The sequence below is a fragment of the Acinonyx jubatus genome, chromosome B2 (assembly GCF_027475565.1).
Source record: "Acinonyx jubatus isolate Ajub_Pintada_27869175 chromosome B2, VMU_Ajub_asm_v1.0, whole genome shotgun sequence".
NCBI lineage: Eukaryota > Metazoa > Chordata > Mammalia > Carnivora > Felidae > Acinonyx > Acinonyx jubatus.
The window spans coordinates 58,103,577-58,127,500 of record NC_069385.1 but is presented as its reverse complement, the minus strand read 5'-3'; the positions used below and the strand labels follow the sequence as shown (position 1 = coordinate 58,127,500).

The 23,924-nt window shown below is 34.4% G+C and overlaps 1 long non-coding RNA gene across 7 annotated transcripts in view; it reads right to left on the bottom strand.

Moving 5' to 3' along the window:
• Positions 1 to 23,924, bottom strand: part of LOC106975272 (uncharacterized) — a 1,087,042-nt gene that overhangs the window by 149,200 nt on the left and 913,918 nt on the right. For all 7 annotated transcript variants that reach the window (XR_008298440.1, XR_008298437.1, XR_008298436.1 and 4 more), the window contains one exon: positions 7,751 to 7,876. This is a non-coding gene — a long non-coding RNA (uncharacterized LOC106975272). The remainder of the gene's footprint in view (positions 1 to 7,750; positions 7,877 to 23,924) is intronic.

The window sequence follows — 23,924 nt, the reverse complement described above, 5'->3', positions numbered from 1 at the left end:
GGAAAAAACAAAATTAAAAACAAAAATCAACCAATTGCTATTTCTTTGCATTCTAATCTTTATCATATGCAGAGATTTGTTAGTTAGTCTGGGTCAATAACTTCATCTCTTCAAAAGGATGCAACACAAAAATGGGCCTTTAAAAAGAGAGAAGGTATCTCTACAGAGGAAATAACATACATTGTTACAGGGTATTAGGGTTTTCAAGACAATCAATGGGAATAAACTCTCCATATGTCTCCTCTACCAAGAAAAAGACAGAAAAAAATACAGAATGAAACTTTTCCAACACTCTAAAAACTAGAAAATTCCCTTAACAAGCATGTGATATTTCTACTAACTGCACTCTTGATAGAGAATAGATATAGGAGTACATTCTTTAAATGTTCTAGTAACTGAGGATGTACGGAATTGAAAATTCCAATATGGTATACAGTTGAACTGTTATCCTGATTTGTTTCTGTAGTTAGTTATAAGCATTAATACTTAGAAAAGAATATACAACATCAATTCATCAGTTCACAATAAAAGGTTGCCTGCTAAGCTTTACAAAATTTATGTCAATTTACCATACATATTTAAGTCTAAGTGGGGCTGTTGTTGTATTGACATTCTTAGTTTTTGAAAAAATGGCCTCACATTTTTTATTTTGCACTGAGCCGACAAACTCTGTTAGCTGGTCCTGGATTAATAAATCATACCTCCTAACTCTAATGATAAAATTAATAAAAATAGAAAATACCAGGACACCAGGTTCGTTAAGTGTCCAACTTCGGCTCAGGTCATGATATTGCAGACTGTGAGTTCAAGCCCCACATTGGGCTCTGTGCTGACAGCTCAGAGCCTGAAGTCTGCTTCAGATTCTCTGTGTGTCTCTCTCTCTGCCCCTCCCTCATTCACAGTCTGTCTCTCTCTCTCTCTCAAAAATAAACATTAAAAAAATTGTAAAGAGAATACCAACCAAAATAATGAAAAAGATGATATCATTATATATGTGTGCCCACTTCTCTTTCTGAAGGCTGGCATTCCGAAGGATAAATGAACAAAAGAGATTTTTGCAAAATCCAACCGAAACCAGAAAGAAGCAAACACCAATTAAAATAGAATCACACAATATCTGAAGTTCTCTCATGTCTAAATATCAAGAATACTCTTTATATAATCTTAAGAAAGCATTCAGGAGAGATCTAGAAACAAATGAAACCTCAGTTTTCTTCTTATTTTCAGTGAATGGACTTAACTCAGAAATAGGGAATTTAATATAAAAGCAAAAACCATTAATAGGAAACAGCCCCATTTCCATGCTGCTAACTCCTGACTGAACAATATGAAACAGACTTGGAACAAAAGCAGAAAATCCCTAGAAAAAGCCTTACATATAAAATAGGTGGAAGCTCCTACACACCAGAGAGAGTCTCCTGAAAATGACACTTGTAGACACAATGTTGTACATATACTGTAAAATGATTCTGCAATGACTAACGAAAACAAATCACATGGATAGACAATAAAGGTTACTTCCAGTAGAAAACAAGCACCCACATTCACAGTCCCAAGGAGAAATTTTCCTATACAAAAAGGTTTGAAATTTTTGATCAGTAAGTTCTACAATGTCTGCTTTAAACTCTGCCACATACAAAACCGATCCCATAGAGCCAATGTACTTCTCAGATGGAATTAATAATCTGTCCTCCAGTTTGGATTATTAATGACCAAAAGAAGTATTGAAAATTGAGACCAGCTAAGTATGATGCAAATGTTAGGGACTAAGACCATTTGTGTCAACTTGACAATGAATTGTTTTAAGATTTTAGTTTAGTTTAGTTTTGGCAGGAAGAGATGTCTATGGAGCAAAACAATCATCACCACCACGACAACAACTTTATTGTATCTTTAGGAAATATTTTCAAACCAATGCTAACAATTTTTGTATCAAAATATGAGCTTGCTTATTTAAGGAAAAGCTCATTTTTTCAAATTAAATTCTGTTTTCCAACATTCACTTCAAATTATTTTGCCAAGTGATATCCACAAAACCTAAATTATTATTTCACAAACTGGAGCCTGCCCCATGTTTATGTTTGCTCTTTTTCGAATAATATATTTTGATTGCAGATTCTCAAAATCATCTTAAGGGCTTGTTAAAACAAAAATTGTTGTTCTCAGTCCTCAAATATCTGAGTTACTATGTCTATGGTGGGACTAGAAAATTTGCATCTCTACAAGTTCCTTAGTGATGTTAATGCTGCTGTTCTGGGGACCATATTTTGGGAACTATTGCTTTATTATAAAGCCAGTTTGACTCAAGGCTTGTCTATTCCTGCAGCCAAAAATCTCTTAAATGATCAGATTTGGAATTTCCACTGTTGTAAGAGAAAGATTTTATTGAAGCAGAGTTGTAGTTTTTGAGGCAATATAAACCCCAGGTGAGATTGATGTTTCTATAATGGTTATAGATGATACGTAATGCAATAGATAGAAACTTTCAATTCATTCTCACAAACCAATATCTACTACAAATTTAAACAGGTACTTGTTATTCACAACTTCCTCAGAGAGGCAGAAATTGAGGTATTAGAAGACACAGAATGAATAGTTTAAATATATAATCAAATAACCAAAAAAGAATACAATTAACCCATTTAGCCTAATACCATAGCTTTAAACATTTAGTTACCCAAATTCCAAAGTTTCATTTGGAACACAAATCTCTAAAATGTTTCCAGGAGTGATAAAAAAGAGTTAGGGTAGACAACATGTAATGATTATCAGAAAAATACTTAGACGATAAGAATTAGTCTTATTGAAAATGTGATCATTTGATAACCTAAATCAGTGAACAGCTAGATGCATGCTGGATCCATTCCATTACTGACAGGAAACTAAGAATTTATGTTCCTTAAGTCCAGGCCATCAATATCTGCCCCAAGGCATACAAATATTTGACTCTTCAGATTACTTGTTCTTCTTTGATAAAATAAACAATGGGAAACGACACTGCTCATATTCTGCCATGGCTTAGTCTTTAAATACGAAAGAGCAGAGTGAATAGAGAACATGGAATAGGGAATTTCAGCTCATATGAATACCACAATTCTGAATAAAGTTTGAAAAGAATTCTTGGCCAGGGTGCCTGGGTTAAGTATCCGACTTCAGCTTAGGTCATGATCTCATGGTTGGTGAGTTTCAGCCCTGCGTAGGGCTCTGTGCTGACAGCTCAGAGCCTGGAGCCTGCTTCAGATTGTGTGTCTCCCTCTCTTTCTGCTTCTCCCCGACTCATGCTCTGTCTCTCTCTCGAAAATTAATGAACATCAAAAACAATTAAAAAAAAAAGGGATTCTTGAACTCTTTAGAACCAAACTATGGGAGTATTTTAAATACATTTAGAGTTTTATAACTATTGTACTGCATAATTTATCTTTGATGTCCTCTTAAAATTAACCACTGAACTGCTTTCTGTAACTATTGTTTTGTGTTTTCTGGAATTTCCTATAAAAGAATTCATACCGAATGTAACCTTTAGTATCTGAATTTATTTAACTTAACATACTGTTTTTGAGATTCATGTGCATTGTTGGGATTTATTACTCCTTTGCATTGATGAATGGTATTCTAGCTAATGTATATACCACAGATATATTTATCCAATATTTGGAAATTGGCAGCTGTTTTAGTAAAGCTATAATGGACATTCATGTATAGGTCTCTATATGCTTTCTTTTTTCTTAGATAAATATCTATGAGCTGGCTTGCTGGTTCATGTGGTTGTCTCATTGACTTCACCAAAAATGAAAAACTGATCTCGAAAACTACTATACCGATTGTAACTTCTGCCAGCAATAGGTAAAGTCTTCATAGCATCATCAATATTTAGTATTGTCAAACTTTTTAGTTTTAGCCATACTAGTGAGTGTATGCTAGATTTTGTGTATTGGTTTTAATGCATATTTTTATGATTACTCATTATTTTGAACATCTTTTCACGTTTTTTTGCTTTTTAACTTTGTTAAAGTTTCCATTCAAGTTTTCTTCCCACTGTTTTTCCAAATTGCTTATTTTCTTAATATTGAGTTTATTTTTTTAATGTTTATTTATTTATGTTGAGAGAGAGAGTGTGTGAGGGAGCAGGGAACAGGCAGAGAGAGAAGGAGAGAGAGAATTCCAAGCTGACACTGCAGAGCCTGATGTGGGGCTTGAACTCACGAACTGTGAGATCATGACCTGAGCCAAAATCAAGAGTGGGACACTTAATTGAGCCACTCAGGCACCCCTCTTCACATTGAGTTTAAAGAGGTTTATATATACATTATGAATACAAGTCCTTTTCATGCATGTTTTGTAAATGCTGACTACCAGTCTAAAATTTGCATTTCCATTTTCATAAGAAATCTAATAATCACATAAGTTCCATTAAAAAAATGAGTATCTCCTGAAGTCCAGTGACAATAGTTGAAAATGTAAAGATAAATATTTGCCACTGTCAGTATGTATAGTCTGGAAAGTGGGTGCAGTATAATCTAAAGAAATGTTTCAATGTAATGCAAACAAGTATTCTTTTAGAGCTTTGTTCTGAGGAAGGAGGTATAATCCAAGGTGAGCTGACCCCAAACAAGAGAAAAGGATTCAGAAAACTTAGTACAGGGAGTAAGAAGAACAGGGACGCCTGGGTGGCTCAGTTGGTTAAGCGTCTGACTGGATTTCAGCTCAGATAGTGATCTCCAGGTTCATGGGTTTGAGCCCCACATCAGGCTCTGTGCTGACAGCTCAGAGCCTGGAGCCTGCTTCAGATTCTGTGTCTCCCTCTCTCTCCGTTCCTTCCCTGCTCATGCTCTGTCTCTATCTGTCTCTCAAAAATAAATAAATGTTAAAAAAAATAAAAAAAAATAAGAACAGAAAGGGCATGCTAAGGAAAATTAAGAGTATGAGTAAACACACGTATGGTTTAAGACGTGAGCGAATTTTCAGTCAGATCTACATAATCGTGGGTCTTGTGTGCCATTCACTTGAACAGGACTATACAAAGAGCACTGGGTAGACATTGACTGAATTTAAACAGGTGAGTTCTGTAGCCAGATTTTTCTGAGATAGCTCATATTGAAAGTATGGGTACGATGTGAATTAGGGACAAGACTGAAATCAGAGAAAACACATGAAATCAGAGAAAGCACAGAGATGTCCACTAGAGAGACTGATAAGTACATATGTGAGTTCAATAAGGTTAGAAAGAAATATCTGAATGAAGACATGTATAAGGATTAATATCTATATGATTTTATGATAGATTGAGTGGTAATACTGGTATAGAGAAGGAGGCAAAAAAAAAAAGAGGGAATTCTAGGAAAATCCAGGGTTCTGATTTATGTTTTGGAAAATGGTGGTATTTCTCCTTCTATACACATAGTAGGAGGACACCACGAAATATAATCTCAATCTGACTTTCAGTGTTTTGGGAGGTTATCTTACCTTTAAATCCTTTCCTCTCACTTTTCAAAAATCTCTAGTGGGGGTGGGGGGTGGCGCCTGGTGGCTCAGTGGGTTAATTGACCTCGGCTCAGGTCAGGATCTTATGGTTTGTGGTTCCAGCACAGAGTCAGACTCTGTGTTGACAGCTCAGAGCCTGGAGCCTGCTTCGGATTCTGTATGTGTGTCTCTCTCTCTGCTGCCCCCGCGCCCCCCCCTTGCATTCTGTCTCTCTCTCACCCTCCTCCCCCAAAAAATTCATTTTTTTTTAAATCTCTAGTGGGAATCTATGCCCTGAACAATGATGTATTCTCTCTGCTTATAACCTCACGTTTTGACCATTCATTTGATTGGTAACCATATTTTCACTGTCTTCAATATTATCTTCTTTTATACCATTACTCTACAGTACTCTGTGGGTCAGCTCACACTACTCTCCCATCCACCTAGTGACCCAAACTTCAAAGCCTGGATTAATTGAGAAAGAGACATATACACGAAGTAAAAGTGATTTCGTGTCCATAAATACATAAATGGATAAAGAAGTTGTGATACATATATCTATATATCTACATAGATATATAGACGTTGTGAGACATAGATAGATATATGATCAGTCATTTTAAAGAATACAATCTTGCCATTCATGATAACATGGATGGATGGACCAATGGACTCTTATCCTAGTTGAAATAAATAAAAAAGAAATACCATATTATTTCACTTATATTCAGAAACCAAACAAACAAAACAGAAACAAATTCATAAATACAGAGAACAAACATGGTTGTCAGAGAGGAGGCAGGTTGAGGGTAGGCAAAATAGATCAAGAGGATTAAGAGGTACACACTTCCAGTCATAAGAATGTCATAAGTATCCTTACATTCACAAATATGAAAAGTACAGCATAGGGAATGTAGTCAATGATATTGCAATAACTTTATGATGACAGATAGTAACTACTTGTTGTGGTGAACATTTCATAATGTACGCAAATGTCAAATCACTATTGTACACCTGAAACTAATATATAATATTGTGTATCAACTATACTTCACTTAAAAAGAAGAAAAGGAATATATTAGTAAGCATTATCTCCTCACCCCAATCCTTTATTACCTCTAACTCATTTGTCCACTTTTACCAAATAATCCCATCAAAATACAAATTCATATGGTCATACCCTTTTCCTTTTAGATATCTTTAGTAACTCTCCTTTGACAATCTGAAGTCTAAGCTCCATAGTAAGGCATGAAAATCTCACTGTGGTCATTCTATTGTCACTCTATTTACTATACCATAATTGGATATCATTATGACTCAATTCCTTTCCTTATATCTTTCTACCCAGAACTTAGTCACTCTTATTTATCTTGAAAAACTCTTTTCAAAAACTACACACTCCTTAAAACTTTGGCTAATAGGCCCACCGAATCAAGACTAATTATAATTTCCTCTCATCTGTTTTGTTATACAAGATTAAATAGATAATAATTTAATATGTATGTATGTGTTCAAACTTTTCAATATTATAATTATATTGTTGTTTTCTATTATGTTTAATTTACTATGTTCCAAACACCTGCAGAGCTTTCTTTTTACTTGTCCACCTGCACTTGGCTCATAGAAGTCAAAATAACTAAATGCCCACTTAGCAAACCTGAAACATGCATTTTCATATCAGTAAGGATGAAGTATTTCAATGCACCCTATAACAATTAAAGACAGTAAGATACTTTCATTTGATCAAGAAATGTTCATTAAAACAAAACTTACAATCACAGGAATTAATTGTAACCAAGAAATATACTTCATATTAGCATTCCTTCTCAATATGAAAATACGTCATTATTGGGGCTCCTGAGTGGCTCAGTTGGTTAAGCATCTGACTTTGGCTCAGGTCATGATCTCACAGTTTGTGGGTTAAAGCCCCGTATCAGGCTCTATGCGGACAGCTCAGAGCCTGGAGCCTGCTTCAGATTCTGTGTCTCCTTCTCTCTTTGCCCCCTCTCTTGCTTGTGCTCTGTCTCTCTGTTTCTCAAAAATAAACAAATGTTAAAAAAATAAAATAAATAAAATAAAATGTGTCATTATTATGGTTTCTAAATGTACATCATATTCAGTTAATTAATCTGTCATATATTGCTAGAATCTGCTCCCCAAAACTCCACTTTATTCCTAATAAAAATATATATCAATTAAACTATCATAAGAAAAGCCAGTTTAGTGGAATAATTGATGGCCAAAAAGATATATCCGTCTCTTAATCTCTGAAATGTATGAACATTACCTTATTGGATAGATGAGTATTGACAGGTTGAATTCATTTAAGGATCTTGAGAGGGGAGATTATCCTGGGTTATCCGGTAGGCCTTAAATTCAATGTCAAGTGTCTCGTAGGAAATGTCCAAGTGTCCTATAAGAGACATAGAGGAAAGATACAAAGAGAAGAGAAGAAGGCAATGTGACTACAAAGTCAGGGATTAGAGTGATGCAGCTGCAAGCCCAGGAATGCTGACAGCCCCCAGCAGCTGGAAAAGGCAAGGAATAAAATCTCTCCTGGAGTTAGTGAGATTGCCACCTTGTCAACACCTTCATTTCAGACTTTGGCCTATGGAACTGAGAGAATGAATGTGTGTTTTTTTCCCGCCACACAGTTTGAAGTCATATGTTACAGCAGCCATAAGAAACTAATAAATGCTACAATGGTCATTAGATTTATAAAGTTGACTTATAAATAATATGAATGATAAATGATTAAGAATTTTAAAGAGTTCTCCTTTTAAAAGCATAGATTATGATAAAGTTCTCCTTAACAAATCAGAAATAATTGCATGTGTTCTATACTACCAAGAAGTTGAAGTAAGGCACTAGTCAAATCAATGTTATTTTGTAATGACTAAACACTAGGTAAGTCATTAAAATAAAATAAAATAAAATAAAATAAAATAAGCTTTCTTTAATATCTAAGATTTTACTTCTCATACAAAATACTGTTTCTCTCAGAAACATTTAAGCAAGTAGTAGTGAGAATTACTTTTGGAATTTATAGAACAAGAGAAATCAATATGAACAGTCATATCATGAGATCATTAGTTGATATTGATGTGTTTTCATTTCCTCTTACATGTTGCAAGTGTTAATACAGGCACCCTTTTCTGCTTTCAACACCACTACTACATCAATTTGTCACCTAAATAACTGTAATTAAGCATTCTCTCTAGTTGCTGATTACAGTATGCTGATGAAAATTCCCACTGGATTTAACAGCCTCTTTCATAACAGCTACAGTAATCATCCCATATTATAATGTCTTTTTTGCTGAAGACTTCTTAAATAATCTAAAATTTAAATTGAACAAGTCTTTGATTATTGCAATCTAAAGTTCAACAGGCGCTTAATCAGAAAGGTGTAAGTATCATATCATTGACATCTACTAAGCAATAGGATAATATATATCCAGGGAAATAAATACTTAAACTCTTTGGTCATTGATCCATGTCACTTTAAAAATTAATATCAGTATATAACCCGGATAAAGTTTCCTAAAAAGCAGCAAGCTAACAAGATGTGATATTTTTGAACTTAGCATTTACAACATCCAAATAATTCATTTCAGAGGACTTTACATGCATATAGTTAATGTGCAGAACACTAAAATTTGGATCAAGTACTAATTCAATAACTACATGATAAAGCTATTATTTAATTAGGTCATTATTATTCATAGATACAAAAAACAGCATATTTCAAATCCAGATTTCCAATATGTGTGTAGATTTTTCATGACTGTCCTTGGACCTAAGCAAGAGAACTTGCTCCATGAGCCCCTTCCATGATTTGTAAGGTTGTTATAATCACACACACATATACATACAAACCCACACCCCACTATAAAATGGATAGGCACCTCTGTCACTTGGGATCCAGAGTAGAGACAGCTAGCATAGTCCCAACTCTAAAAATCAGTTCTTATGACCCACACACCTATCTTCACAGAAATGCCCTTCCACATTTCTTGCTCTATGGACCTGAAACAAAAGGAAGCTGAGTTCTCATGCTATAATGGGTTGGGTTTTCCCACTGCCAATAAAAAGCACACATATTTATCTGCCAGGTGAAAACAAGAAATTTAACTAAATAAATGTATGCTAATATGTGAATTATGCATGTCATTATTTTATTTACTCAATCCATATTTCTAGCTCATCTCATTTCTTTGAGCTACTCCATAAGAACATCGTTCAATACACATGACAAACTATATCAAGCAAACTTAGAGCAGGTGTTTGGATCAATTTTAAATTTCTGTAAATATAAAATTTGTATATTTTTTAATAATAAGTGAAATGCACTACTCTATGATGAAATAATTGTATTTTAGCATATATATGAAGGGCACTATCTATTTGATTGAGAAGCATATGGATTAGATAACAGTCTTTATTTAATTAGCAAATTATGATATGTCCTACTTTCATATACCTGGCAACTTATTATTTGACATATTCATATTTATATTGGTGGGTGTTTGAAAAGGGTAGAGGGGAATATACACATAACATTGGAAACCTTAAGGCAATATAACAAATAAATTTTTATATCTACAGCAAAAAGGAACACTTAGTCAATCTATGACACATTTCTAATGTGAATAGCCTTTATTTATTAACTTGAGCAAATCCATACATCTTGACCTTAATAGGAGTTAGACAAATGCTAATGCATTTGGCCCATGAAACAAAGTAATACCTAATTGTGAATAATCTAGCACATTTCCATTTTTGCTTGTATTCTCTGAATCTCATTATTTCCTTTGAAGCGACCATCTAAAACTGAAAATCCAAATATATTTTCTGATGTAGATGTATATCTAATTAATTTACTGTGCATATTTTTTGTTATTCATTATCCTGGTTATTATCTTGCAAGTATATGACTATGTTTCTTTTATTTTTATTTTTTAAGTTTATTTATTTTTCAGAGAAAGAGAGAGTGTGTGAGCAGGGAGGGGCAGAGAGAGAGGGATAGAGAAAGGATCTCAGGCAGGCTCCCCACTGTCAGTGTGGAGCCAGACATGAGACATGAGACTCAAGCTCACCAACTGTGAAAACATGACCTAAGCCAAAATCAAGAGTCAAACACTTAACCAACTAAGCCACCCAGGCACACCTGAACTATGATTTTTTTAAATGAAACTTTATGTACTGTACAATGCCTGCTTCTAAACAGTGTTTTCTTTTCTTAATACATGAACAATAGAGGCCAATTCAATTTTCAGAAACTTTACATTATTTGTTAATTACTTCAGCTCTCATCCAAACACTTAGCAACACCTTTTTCTGCAAATCATTCTATCATTTAAATTATTTGAAGCATTTACTTATATAATAATTATCTGTCTAGTTAGAAAACTGCAACTTAGAAAATTATGTATAATAAAAAGTAGATTCCTCCCTGCCATATCACAGTCTTTCTTCCCAAAGGTAATCACTATATCCTTCTAAAGTTGTACATATAACTGAAATATTTAATATTGTATATCTATTTTTCATACAGAAGTAAGCACATTTAACATATCATTCTACATCTTGCTTTTACTGATAGTAAGTATTATATATTTTGGAAATTTTTCCCTTTAAGGCCTTTATTTTTTACTAGCTGCCTACCATTTCTTTGTATTGGTGTAACATTTATTTAAACATTTCTATATAAATGGAATTGAATATTGTTTCTGCTAATCAAAATATATTCCAATGAACATCTCAAGACATATATATGACAGCATACTTTGTAAGTAGCTACAAATGGCATATTTCTAGTAATTAAAATTCTGTATTAAAAAGCATATATATTCTTCCATTTGATTGAGATATATTACTAAATTTATTTTCATAAAAAAGCTGTGACAATTTAGATTTTCACCAAAAATTAATTGAATTTTAATGACCCTTGAGGTAATATACATCCATTATTCTCCATCCTATCTATGTTAAATTTTCCTTGCAGTGATTAAATGTTGGAGTTATTACTGAGGATGAGGAGATTATATACATTGCTTGGCTGGCTAAAATGTAACATAGACATTTCTGGTGTGCTGCAGTTAAGCTTGGGAGGGACATGGGTCTCTTGGAATGCTGAAGGGCTGCCTTTAACTGCCCTGACTGCGGAATGCCTTGTTTCAGCAGTCCTTGGGGAACTCCGTTATCTATACATTGTACACAACAAGCCAACTGAGATTTGTGATTGGCCTGACACTGCAACAAATGAGAGTACATGTGAGGCAAATGGGGTCTTCATCTGCGAGCGTTGATCCCCATGCCTTCTCCTCTTTCTTAGCAAAGTGTGGAGTAATCTTCATCCATCCGTGCAGGGTTTGCTGGCCATTGCCAGCAATTAAATACACTACTTCCTTTATGTTGGATTTTCCCATTATATACAAATATTTTATCAAAATCTTACAAATAATAGAATACAGGGGACACATTCAGAATCATTATGAGGCCAGTATTACCCTGATACCAAAGCAGCATAAAAATAATGCAAGAACAAAAAAGTCTAGTTTGTCCAGTATAAGTATTGCTACTCTGGTTTTCTTTTGACATTCATTTGCATGATAAATGTTTCACCGTACCCTCACTGTTAATCTGAAGGTGTTGCAGGACTTTTTAGCACAATACCTGGGATTTGTTACCATAGTACCTAGGATTTGTTGTCTCGCTGTTTCGAAGAATGAAGAGGTGGACACAAAATGAGCAGCAGGCAAAAGTTTATTAGAGTATAAGATTAGAAAGGAAGAGTAGTAGGCAAGCTCTCTTTACAGAGAGGGGACATTTGAAAGTGAATGCCTGAGGACAACAGGCAATGGTCCTTGTTTTATAAGGTTCTGGGCAGCTCTCCCTTCCCTTCTCCCTTGTTCTTTCTCAGGTTTACTCTTCTTGGCTTGATAGCTCTAGGTGCTGGGTTGTCCACTCCTGATTGGTTCTTGATTCAAGCCTGAAAACATACATTTTTAGGAATTATCTTTTTTTTTAAGTTATCTGATTTGTTACTCTATCATTGTTTACAGGAATCTGTTACCACATTATGTATTTCTGTGGTATTTGTTGTATTGTTTTCTTTCATTTCTCATTTTGGTTTTTGAGTCTTCTCTCTTTAGTTTAATGTAGTTAAAGCATTGCCAATTTTGTTTATTTTTTTGGAAAAACTGGGCATTACTTTCAAAGTTATGTTATCATTTATTCTGGTCTCTATTTTATTCATATCTGATTTCTCTTTGTTGTTTCCTTCCTCTACTAATTTCAGCTAAGTTTTTTTTTTTTTTTTACTTTCTAGTTCCTTTTGGTATAATGTTGTTTATTTGAACAATTTTTCTTAATACAAGCATTTATAGTTATAAATTTCACTCTAACCTCTGCTTTTGCTGTATCCCATAAGTTATGGAATATTATCAGGAGTTAAGATGATGGAGTAGGAGGCCCTTATGTCCCCAACTTGGAACACCCAAATAGATAAATCAATTAACAACAAATGTATAGAAAATCATTGATAACAATATAATAATGGGGACTTTAACACCCCACTTAAATCAATGGACGGATCATCTAAGCAGGAAATCAACAAGAAAACAATGGCTTTGAATGACACACCGGACCAGATGGACTGAGCAGATATATTCAGAACATTTCATCCAAAACAGCAGAATACACATTCTTTTTGAGTGCCCATAGAATATTCTTCAGAATAGACCACACACTGGGTCACAAATCAGGCTTCAACAGATGCAAAAAGATTGAGATCATACCACACATATTTTTAGATCACAATGCTATGAAACTTAAAGTCAACCATAATAAAAAAATTGGAAAGACCATAAATACATGGAGGTAAAAGAACACCCTACTGAAGTATGGATGAGTTAATCAGTAAATTAAAGAAGAAACTAAAAAACAAACAAACAAACAAACAAAAACAAAAAAAAACATGAAAGCAAATGAAAATGAAAACATTACAGTAGAGAACCTTTAGGATGCAGCAAAGGTGCTCATAAGAGGAACATATATAGCAATACAGGTCATCAAGAAGCAAGAAAAATCTCAAACATACAATCTAATCTTATACCCAAAGGAGTGAGAAAAGGAAAAGCAAATAAACCCTAAAGCCATAAGAAGGGAAATTAAATAAATATTAGAAAAGAAATAAATGATGTAGAAAAAAAAAAACAGACAAAAAAAGAGTACAACAGATCAATGAAACTAAGAGCTGGTTTTCTGAAAGGATTAATAAAATTTATATCCCCCTAGCTAGACTTATAAAAAAGAAAAGAGAAAGGACCCAAATAAGTGAAATCACAAATGAAAGAGGCTAGATCATAATCAATGCCATAGAAATACAATTACAAGAGAATATGACAAAAAATTATATGCCAACAAGTTGGACAATCTGAAAGAAATGGATAAATTCCTAGAAACATAAAAACTAACATAGTGAAACAGGAAGCAATACAAAATTTAAACAGATCCATAAGAGCAGCAAAATTGAATCAGTAATCAAAAATCTCCTGACAAACAAAAGTCAAGAGCCAGATGGCTGGCTTCTAAGGGAAGTTCTACAAGACATTTAAAGAAGATTTAATACCTATTCTTCTAAAATTGTTCCAAAAAATAGAAATGGAAGGAAAACTTCCAACCTCATTCTATGAGGCCAGTATTACCTTGATTCAAAAATCAAAGACCCCCCTAAAGAAAGAAGAATTATAGGCCAATATCTCTGATAAACATAGATGTAAAAATTCTCAACAGCATACTAGCAAATCAAATTCAACAGTACATTAAAAAAATCATTTGCCATGATCAAGTGGGATTTATTCTTGAGCTGCAGATGTAGTTCAGCATCCACAAATCAATCAACGTGATACACCACATTAATAAAAAAAAAAAAAGGACAGTAACCATATGATCCTGTCAATATATGCAGAAAAAGCATTTGACAAAAAATCATCCATTCTTGTTAAAAACCCTAAACAATGTAGGGGTAGAAGGAACACACCTCAACACCATAAAGGCCATGTATGAAAGACCCACCTCAAATATCATCCTCAATGGGGAAAAACTGAGAGCTTTTCCTCCACAGTCAGGAACCAGACAAGGATGTCCATTCTCACCACTGTTATTTAACATAGTTCTGGCAGTCCTAGAATCAGCAATCAGACAACAAAAATATATACAAGGCACCCAAATCAGCAAGGAAGAAATCAAACTTTCACTATTGGCAGACAACATGATACTCTGTAGAAAACCCAAAAGATGGGGCACCTAGGTTGCTCAGTTAGTTAAGCATCTGACTATTGACTTCAGCTCTAGTTATGATCTCACAGTTTCATGAGTTTGAGCCCCATGTCAGACTCTGTGCATTGACCGTGTAGAGCCTCACTCCTCTCTGCTCATGCTCTCTATGGTTCTCTCAAGATAAATAAACTTTTAAAGAAAATTTACAAAAAAAGAAAACCCAAAATATTACACCAAAAAATTGCTAAGCCGATACACAAATTCAGCAGTCACAAGATATAAAATTAACATACATAATATGTTGCATTTCTATACACCAGTAATGAAGCAGCAAAAAAAATAGGAATCAGTCCTATTTGCAATCGCACCAAACCCACCTTGGGATAAACCTAACTAAAGAGGTAAAATATCTGTACTCCAAAAACTATAGAATACTTATGAAAGAAATTGAAGATTATACAAAGAAATGGAAAAACATTCCATGATCATGGATTGGAAGAAGAAATATTGTTAAAATGTCTGTATTTTCCAAAGCAATCTACATATTTAATGTAATCTCTATCATATCCCACCAGCAGTTTTCACAGAACTAGAACAAACAGTTCTAAAATTTGTATGGAACCACAAAAGACCCTGAATAGCCAAAGCAATCTTGGAAAAGAAAAGCAAAGCTGGAGGCATCACAATTATGGACTTGAAGCAATATCACAAAGCTGTAGTCATCAAGACAGTATGGTACTGGCACAAAAGCAGACACATAGATCATAGGAACAAAATAGAACATCCAGAAATGTACCCACAAATATATTGTCAACTCATCTTCAACAAAGCAGGAAAGAGTACCAATGGAAGAAAGACCGTCTCTGCAACAAATGTTTCTGGGAAAACTGAACAGGGACATGCAGAAGAATGAACCTGGATGACTTTCTTACACCATACACAAAAATAAATTCAAAATGCATGAAAGATCTAAATATGAGATAGAAAACCATCAAAATCCTACAAAAGAACACAGGTGGCAACCTTGTTGACCTCGGCCATAGCAACTTCTTACTAGACATGTCTCTAGAGGCAAGGGAAACAAAGCAAAAATGAACTATTGGGATTTAATCAAGATAAAAAATCTTCTGCACCGTGAAGAAAATAATCAACAAAACTAAAAGACAGCCTATGGAATGGTAGAAGATATTTGCAAATGACATATCAGATAAAAGGTTAGTATTCAAAATCTATAAAGAACTTATCAAACTTGGCACCTAAAAAAACTAATAATCCAGTTAAGAAATGGGCAGAAGACATGAATGGATACTTTTCCTAAGAAGATGTCTAGATGGCTAACAGACACAGGAAAAGATGCTAAACATCAGTCATCATCAGGGAAATACAAATCAAAACCATGATGAGATACCACCTCACACCTGTCAGAATTGCTAAAATTAACAGCAAAGGAAAACAACAGATATTGACAAGGATGTGGACACAAGGGAACCTTCTTACACTATTGGTGGGAATGCAGACTGGTGCAGCCACTCTGGAAAACAGTATGGAGGTTTCTCAACAAGTTAAAAACAATACCACCCTGTGACACAGCAATTGCACTATGAGGTATTTACCCAAAGGATACAAAAATACTGATTTGAAGGGATACATCCACCCAGTGTTTATAGCAGCATTATCAACAATAGTCAAATTATGGAGAAGTTCAAGCATTCACCAAGTGCCAAATGGCTGAAGAAGATGTGGTATGTGTATATATAATACATATATTATATATAACAGAATATTACTCAGCCATCAAATAGAAAGAAATCTTTCTTTCTAAAAAGATGGATGGAGCTAGAGTGTATTACGCTAAATGAAATAAGTCACTCAGAGAAAGACAAATACCATGATTTCACTCATATGTGGAACTTAAGAAACAAAACAGATGAACATAGGAGAAGGGGAAAAAAGAGAGGGAAGCAAATTGTAACAGACTTTTAACTATAGAAAACGAACTGAGGGTTGATGGAGGTAGGTGGGCAGGGGATGGGCTAAATGGGTGATGGGTATTAAGGAGGGCACTTGCTGTGTTGAGCACTGGGTGCTATATGTAAGTGATGAATTACTAAATTCTACTCCTGGAACCAATATTACACTATATGTTAATTAACTAGAATTTAAATAAAAATTTGAGGAAAAAAAAGTTTTTACTTACACACAAAAAAATCTCTGTACTTGTAGAAAAAGAATCATGAGTAATCCAAAAATGTATGTGCATTATCTGAAAAAAGAAGAATCCAGCCCAGATGAAAACAGAGGCTATTCTCTAATAACCCTGCTAAAGGCAGATTATGAACCTTATTGCAGACTTTCATGTAAGCTAGACAGATGATGTATAAAAATATATAACTTAACAATAACTTTTAATCAACTTGAATATTTCCAAGGAAATCATATATGACCTTAAATCATTAAATTGAAATAAATTCCTAATTATAATAGGAAAATTAACTGTGGTATGTCAGTGTCCAAATAATGGTTAAAATTGAATGAACGGGTTCTTTGTAACTGCACTACTCATGTGTCTGTTGGGAGGGGTGAAGAGAGGGTTGGGTGGTATGGTATAATGCAATACCTGGTCCATAGCTGGCATTCAATAAATGTTATCTATTGAAAAAAATATTTGCATATAAAATATTTAATATTTGCATTGTAGATTTTCCAGTTTTGTTTTATTGTTGATCTTTAGTTTTATACAATTGTCATTAGAAAATATACTTGGTATGATTTAAGTTTTCTTAAGTTGGTGATATCCATTATATCTCTTTAATTAAACCAGGGATTCTTCTGTGTCTATTCTTCTGGAGGAAAATGTGTAGTTATATTTCTTGAATGGAGTGTTTTATATATATATATATATATATATATAAACTTGTTTCTATCCTTTAGAAACAAGTATTCTGAAGTATGCTTCAAGTAAAAAAATTTTCTTGTTGATTTTACATCTGGAAAATGAAATTTGTTGAGATTTTTAAAAATATTAAAAATAAAATAAAGCAGTTTAAAAAATTAAAAATATATTTTAATATATAATGGACTATTGTACAGCTATAAAAAGGGATGAGATCTAGACATTTGCAAAAACATGGATGGACCTAGAAAGTATTATGCTAAGTAAAATAAATCACAGAGAGAAATACAAATACTGTATAATATCATTCATAGGTGGACTCTAAAAAAACAAAACAAATGAATACACAAACCAAAAGCTGACTAAGGCCTATAAATACAGAGAAAAAACTGATGGTCACCAGAAACAAGGGTAGTAGGGAAATTAGCAAAATGGATGAAGGGGAGTGGTAGACACAAACACCCACTGATCAATTAATAAGTCACTGGAATAAAAGGTACATCACAGAGAATATAGTCAATGATACTGTAATAGCATTGTATGGTGATAGGGTAGCTACATTTCTGGTGAGTATAGCATGATGTATAGACATGTCAAATCACTAAGTTGTACCCCTGAAGTAATGTAATGTTATATATCATACATGCAAATAAATATATATAAATGTATTTTAATCCTCTGTGATTTCCTTTAAGATTTTCATGCTCTATAGGGATGATGGGTAGATTTTAATTTTTAATTTTGGATGTATCTTCTCTAGGGAGAGCCTGGGAGAAGGTTCATAATACCTCACCCAAGAGATAAAATCCATTTTGATTTTGAAATCATTTTTAAAAAGTATTCATGGAATACTTGTCTTCTTCACAGACTTTAAAATTTTGATAATTTCTTCAATTTAAACTGATGTGCTATTCCTAAACTTTCTACTGACCTTTAAGACCCACGACGCACATAGGTTTTGCCTTTTGTAGGTCTGCCCACATGAGTGACTATGGGGTTGTAAGGGACTCAGTTCATTTCAGCCCTTTAATTTCCCATAATACAATAGAAAAGAGCACTGGCAGAAGAAATCAATCCCAACTTATCCCTTGTCGAATATCAGCAAACACAATGTCACAAAACCAATGTGAAGAAATGAAGTATAGATTTTCTGCTGACATTTGTAAAGTGTTTGTGTCAAAGTATTTTTCTAATATAGAAAAGGTTACAGTTTAACAAATTAGAGCATGTATTTCTTTTAAACTATTATTTTGATCATTTGGATTAATTTTAATAGCTTTTTTCTTATAAAAATGTTTAACTCAATGTGATCAGATGCTATCCTTTACTTATCAAGACACACATTACTTTATCATAAGCATATGAAAAATTTGTAAGAACCTATTTTTCAGATTAAAGATTTATCTACTGTAATTAAAAATAGTATCAAGTTTCAAAAATTTAGTTTCTGTCAACTATGTTTAGCTAGTTTCCCTTCCTTATTAATAATTATATACATCATTTTCTCCTCACAGCTGTTACAGGTGTTTCCACATTTAATACACATTTTAAATAATTAGAAATGGTTTCATTTATACATGAGATTATATTACTTAAAAATATAAACGATAATGTATTTATAATATCAACATTTTATTTATATTAATAAACCATTACTCCAAAATAATTGCTTTCCAACACTTTTAACTCTACTAATAGTTACTGAAGATTTATAATTGATGACACTGAAGTAACAAACACTCCACACAGCTATAGGAACCAGAGATTCTTGGCAATAAGTGGCTGATTACAGAGCTGGGGCAAGCAAGCTGGTGATCCTGGAATATCTTGTTGTGCAGAAAGTAAGAAAAGGCTGCAAGAATGTTGGGACAGGTCAAACAGGGATAGGAACTGACTAAAAATGGGAAATTTTGAGCACCAAAGAAATAATAATGAGTGAAGAATCACACATCACTAAATAAAAAGAGGAATTTAGGAGTCCAAACTAATCCAGAAAAGTTAGAAACAAAGAAACAAATATTCTACATGTCAGTAGAATGTCAACTAATAAAATGTAGAAATGACTTAATTAGAAAAGCACCATCAGACAATCACCATGGTAATAATGGATTCATGTAAACATCAGAATAAATTTTTTGATGTAAAATTACCCCTAAAATAATTTGGCATATATTTTGTGAGAATAGAACATTTATATATACTCAAACTATCACCCCACAAAAAATATTTATAATTAACTTTCAAGTGTGGGTATTTTATAGGCAACACATTAACCAAATAATGAAAACTAATATCATGAGTCACGTGGCACACCGTCACTGAATGTGTGTTGATACACTATATGACAGAAGCAGACTGCATAATTTCTATGGTAGTACTACTCAAATATGTATCTAGTCTAATCATGGAACACATGAGACATATTCTACAAAGTAAGTAGCCTGTACTCTTTCGAAGTATCCAAGACAAAGACAAGAAAAAAAAACAAGGGAAGATTAAGGAACATTTCCAGAATGAAGAAGTTAACTAGAAGGCATGACACTTATATGCAACGTGTAACTTTGGATTTAATCTTGTACCAGAAATGGAGGGGGTATCTTCAGATGGTAATATACTATCAGTGTTAATTTTCTGATTTTGATAGGTGTTATGTAAGGACTTGGTTGATTTTAATGGTTATGGCAAGAGTACACTTGTTTTCAGGAACTAAACAGGAAGTATTTTAAGGATTCTCATGGACTGTGTTTGATTTTTTATATACTTCAGAAATTTATAAAGATGTATAGAGAGAAAGTGAGAGAGAGAGATTAAAAGAGAGAGACAGAAGTCAAGATGGCAGAACAGCATGGAAGTTTTTTGTGTCTCATGTCTATGAAATACAGCCAGACCAACACTAAACCATCCTACACACCTAGAAAATTGATTGGAGGATTAACACAATCTGCACAACCTGAACCAAAGAATTCAGCTGGTACGTGGCACGGAGAGGTGAACTTGGGGAGAGAGAAGCCTGTGGCGGGCAGGAAGCCGCTTTTGCAGGAAGAGAGAGGACGGAAACGGGGTGGGGGGAGGAGGGAGAATACAGGAAAAGCACCTCTCCCCAAAAGCAGCTGGAGAGAAAGTGGAAAATTGGAAACAGCCACAGGGACTAAATTAAAAAGGGAGAAAGGAGAAAGGAGAGGGTTTAAATTCCATTAAGACTGTAAACAAGGGGAGCACAAAGGCTGCAACTCTGCAGCTCGATACCTGGCGGTGCTCTGGTGGGAAGAGCAAATCCCCAGGAACAGAGTGGGGTCAGGGAGGTTCTTGGGCCACACGGGGAAAAGCAGTTCCACTGCTGGAAGGACATTTGGTAGAGACTGTTGAAACCACCTGGTCCCAGCAGACCCCAGAAAATGGCCACATTCACTGGTGCTGGAACAAGGTCGTTAAGGGTGAAGCCTGGTGCCAGACGTGTGTTGTGATTTTCTGTAATCCTTGAAACACTGCTGCTACCCTATCTCGTGAACTTTTTCTGGGGCGGCTGGCACCTGGCCACAGTCGTGGGGCACCAGCAGCAGCAGGGTCCAGCAAGCATTCCTGGGTGCAGCTGACATTTGGTCATTGCTCGGTGAGATCCTCCCACAGAGGGGCAGAACAGGTCAAAGCCGCAGTCCTTCAGAAGAAAGGGGCTGGGGAAAACAGCCGCACCTGAGACAAAACTCAGGGGAGAAGTACTGCCTGGGTCTTGGTCACAGACAGTGAAGAAACAGGGAGTGGACGAAAGCTGAAGACAGAGGACGGTGCATAATTGCTGATCAGGGAGAACAGAGTTCTGATACCAGAGACCGATTAGCTGGGTGACGCCATTTTCACTGCTCCCGCGCATAGGCATACACACCTATGAGGGCTGCAATAATCCACTCCCGTAGGCTAGCAGCGCCATCTAGTGGAGAATGGAACCATTACACTGATCCCAGCCAACTGGGCCAAACTTGCTCTTCAAGAACACAAGTCTCACCGCCTACTTAGTTTATGGACTATAAAGCGCTACATAGTCTGACTTCTAGGGGAAAATGAAGTAATTTCAGTCTTATTCAATCTGTTAGCAGGTCCATCTATTCAATTTTCTTTATTTTTTTCTCTTTTACACTACTTTTCTTTTTCTTGAATACAGAAAGAAAATATTTTTATTTTCAATTTTTCTTAAAAATATTTTTCTTTAATTTTTTTCCTATATTTATCACTTTGTGTAAATTTTTTCAAATTCTACCTTTCTTCCATCATTTTATTTTAGTCTACTTCAGTGTATTCCCCTTTTCAAATTTTCAAACGATTTCCTTTTTATTTTATTTTTCTTTTTTCTCTTTTTTGTTTCTTTTATGTTTGTTAAATGAAGAAAAACTTCATTTTTACTTTCGATTTTTATTAAAAATATTTTTCTTTAATTTTTTCTATTATATTCTTTACTTTTGTGTGTTTTTTTCAAATTCTATTTTACTCCCATCATCTCACTTTAGTCTACTTCAGTGTATTCATTTTTTTTTCAAATTCTCAAACGATTTCTGTTTCCCCTCCTCCTTTTTTTTGTCTAATCTGTCAAACCACTTTCAACACCCACACCAAAACACACCTAGGATCTAGCATCATTTATTAGATTTGTGTGTGTGTGTGTAATTTTTTAATTTTAATATTTTTTTAGTTTTAATTTTAATTTTAATTTTTCTAACTCATTAATTCCTTTTACTCCCTTCAAAATGACAAAAAGAAGGAATTCACCCCAAAAGGAAGAGCACAAAGAAACGACAGCGAGTGATTTAACCAACACAGATACAAGCAAGATGTCTGAACCAGAATTTAGAATCACGATAATAAGAATGCTAGCTGGAGTCGAAAATAGATTAGAATCCCTTTCTGCGGAGATAAAACAAGTAAAAAATAGAATGAAATAAAAAATGCTTTAACTGAGCTTCAAACACAGATCGATGCAGTGGAGGCAAGAATGGGTGAGGCAGAGAATCTGCGATATAGAGGACAAACTTAGAATAATGAAGCAGAAAAAAAGAGGGAGATTAAGGCAAAAGAGCACGATTTAAGAATTAGAGAAATCAGTGACTCATTAAAAAGGAACAACATCAGAATCATAGGGGTCCCAGAAGAGGAAGAGAGAGAAATAGGGGTAGAAGGGTTATGTGAGCAAATCATAGCAGAAAACTTTCCTGACCTGGGGAAAGACACAGACATCAAAATCCAGGAAGCACAGAGTGCCCCCATTAGATTCAACAAGAACCGACCATCAACAAGGCATATCGTAGTCAAATTCATAAAATACTCAGACAAGGAGAGAATTATGAAAGCAGCAAGGGAAAAAAAGCCCCTAACCTCCAAGGGAAGACAGATCCGGTTTGCAGCCGACCTATCCACAGAAACTTGGCAGGCCAGAAAGGAGCAGCAGGATATATTCAATGTGCTGAATCAGAAAAATATGCAGCCAAGAATTCTTTACCCAGCCAGGCTGTCATTCAAAATAGAAGTAGAGATAAAAATCTTCCCAGAAAAACAAAAATTAAAGGAGTTTGTGACCACTAAGCCAGCCCTGCAAGAAATTTTAAAGGGGACTCTCTGAGGGGAGAAAAGATGTAAAAAATATATATAGAGAGAGAAACAAATAAACAAAAAAATAAATAAATAAATAAATACCAAATGCAACAAAGATTAGAAAGGACCAGAGAACACCATCAGAAAGTCCAACCTAACAAGCATCATAAAGGCAATAAATTCATATCTTTCACTACTGACTCTAAATGTCGATGGACTAACAGCTCCAATCAAAAGACATAGGGTAACAGAATGGATAAGAAAACAAGATCCATCTATATGCTGTTTACAAGAGACACACTTTAGACCTAAAGACACCTTCAGATTGAAAATAAGGGGATGGAGAACAATCTATCATGCTAATGGTCAACAAAAGAAAGCTGGAGTAGCCATACGTATATCAGACAATGTAGACTTTAAAATGAAGACTGTATCAAGAGATGCATAAGGGCATTATATTATAATTAAGGGGTATATCCACCAAGAAGACCTAACAATTGTAAACATTTATGCACCAAATGTGGGAAAACAAAATATATAAATCAATTAATCACAAACATAAAGAAACTCATAGATAGTAATACCATCATAGTAGGAGACTTCAACACCCCACTCACAGCAATTGACAGATAATCTAATCAAAAATCAACAAGGAAACAATGGCTTTGAATGACACACTGGACCAGATGGACTTAACAGATACATTC